General features: G+C 36.0%; 1 protein-coding gene across 1 annotated transcript in view; it reads right to left on the bottom strand.

Moving 5' to 3' along the window:
- Nucleotides 1-2,445, bottom strand: part of LOC107660193 (complexin-1-like) — a 51,370-nt gene that overhangs the window by 6,093 nt on the left and 42,832 nt on the right. The gene's annotated exons all lie outside the window — the stretch shown is intronic.

Genomic DNA, 2,445 nt, shown 5'->3' with positions numbered 1-2,445 from the left:
GACAATAACCAATAATAATGATTTGTTTATATACTACAAACACTTTTGTATCACATAATAATGCAGAATAGTTTCTATACTGTAATAAATGCTATGTCAGTTAGCACTGCATTGTTCATATACTTTATTTATTACCTGGAGATGACTTGACAAACACAAATAAACCATATATTGTCGCAATCGTATGTTTAATGTCTTCATGTTTCCAAACGTTTCTGTTTTCTATGAAAACAACTGTTTTCATACAGCGATAGCTGGACGCTTTTGTTCATATTAGGAATTTCCTCGTACGACTTTCTGCGCGAGAGCGCCCTCTGGCTTCGAGTATGAATGAAACATACACTGCACGGAATGTTTAGCGCTCCGTGATGTTCATCTCGCCTTATTCTGGGTCCGAATAAAACATCAGATCATGCACAGACTATCCTGTCTCTTTGAATTTAAATCTATATTTATTCACACCGGCTCTTGAAAACCTCTATGCGAACACACTTGCCCGAAAAAGTGCGGGGGACGAATTTACGTGATATTAAAAGTGGGGGGGACATGTCCCCCGTGTAATCTACGCCCCTGTGCACATGTATAATGTTTATTTCTTATTTTAACTCATACAGTCTGCAGATACATGATGGGTTCTGTTTCCTGTATCGCTTCAGGAATCACAGTAAAATCCTGAGGAATGAGGATGTATAGTAATGTGTTGGAAGGAGATTTATATGAATGAATGACGTTTAGGGCAAGGCATATATCCTCTTTAAGACTCTCTGCTGCACTAAGACATATATAATTGTGACGTTTTGCCAATAAATGGATTAAACAATGGATGATTTCTGCCTCTGTCTGCCAAGGTCACAAACTAGCTCATGCAATCAGCAGCTGACCTTCTAAACAATGATTTTCTGCTTTTCTCAAACCATCTACTTGCTATAATTCCATCACTTATGTACGCATGAAATCTTATTAATGCAGCTTAATCTGGGAAATACTTATGGGTTACTTGAAGAGAGTGCTTGGCAAACCCTGAAGTTCAGTCGTCGTGGATTAGACCCATGGGGCGATGGCTTAGTGGAAAAAAGACAGGCTTTTTGGCCTCCCATCCTCTCAACATGGCTTTGCATAAACATGTATCTGTTTTACTCCAACTCCGTTTGCTCACGAGAGGAGATCATCCTCCATTTTGTGCAGCCATGCATACAATCTCTGAGACTCAGCGGCCCAAGGTGAATTATCACGACAAATTCGTATGTGGCAAGTCTGTTAAGCAGAATAATCATTTTAACTCTGACTTTAATACATTGGATGAAGCCAATGTTCTTGATGTCATTTAAAGGGTATTTGTTTTTATTGTTATAAATATTATGTAGATATTATTTGTGTTTACTTATTAATTAATATTATTATTATTATGCATTAATACATTATAACATTATAACTATATTAATACATTAATAAATTAGGCCTACTATTGGCAGTAACTGTTATTAAAATGATTAACAAACAATATGTAATGTAGATCAATAATAAACATATATAACATATATGTTAATAAATTACACTTATTTCTATTCAAAATAATTAAAAACAGTATGTAATGGAGATAACTAATAAACAGTAGTTCATTTACATTTCTATATGAATATAAGTGAATATTAATTAATCAACGAATGGCAATTCTAAATGAATATACATCAACTAATATAGCATTGCATATTGTAATAATGTTTATTGTAATGTACACAATGTAATGAAGTTGTTAAATACCACCATCTATTATTAGAATAATATTTCTATTTTCATAATCCATGGGTCTTTCCTTCCGTGACACCCTTTTCCCTTTTTTCTTCTTCTTCATATTGTCACACAGAAAAGCAGCCATATGGTGGTATGAGCGCAGGGACTGAAGCATAGTCAATCTCCACAGCCTCCACAGTAATGGAATGCTTGCCAGAGCTAGACTGTTATTTTTCCAGTCCCTCTGGTTCACAGCGTGCGCCCCAGGGCCCGTCCATCCCCATACACAGCGTACCACTCAAGTGCTACAAAGCAGCATTCAGCCTCCCCAAGAGTGAAACAAACAAAGAAAACCCACATGAATAACTTTCACTTTATATATATATATGTGGTCTGTATAATTCTATAATGTCATTCAACCACTACTTTTCCTATACAGCATTAATATAATATTTTCTAAATAGCCTATTACTGCGACGAGAGGATAAAATCGCTGTTTTTGAAGTAAACTCACTCTAAAAAGTGAAATGCACAGACGTGCATACACGCAACTTTCATCTCTCTCTCTCTCTCTCTCTCTCTCTCTCTCTCTCTCTCGAATTTACAATATTTGAGAAAAGGGTTTATAGCGATTTCTAATTATTGGGGGTAGCCCCCCTCAATGTCTACGGTGGTTATCGCCCTGATCAGACATGAAAATATGTTGTGGCACTA

This window comes from Sinocyclocheilus anshuiensis, unplaced genomic scaffold (assembly GCF_001515605.1).
Source record: "Sinocyclocheilus anshuiensis isolate Anshui unplaced genomic scaffold, SAMN03320099.WGS_v1.1 scaffold888, whole genome shotgun sequence".
In the NCBI taxonomy this organism is placed as follows: Eukaryota; Metazoa; Chordata; class Actinopteri; order Cypriniformes; family Cyprinidae; genus Sinocyclocheilus; species Sinocyclocheilus anshuiensis.
This window is presented reverse-complemented; position numbering and strand designations above follow the sequence as displayed.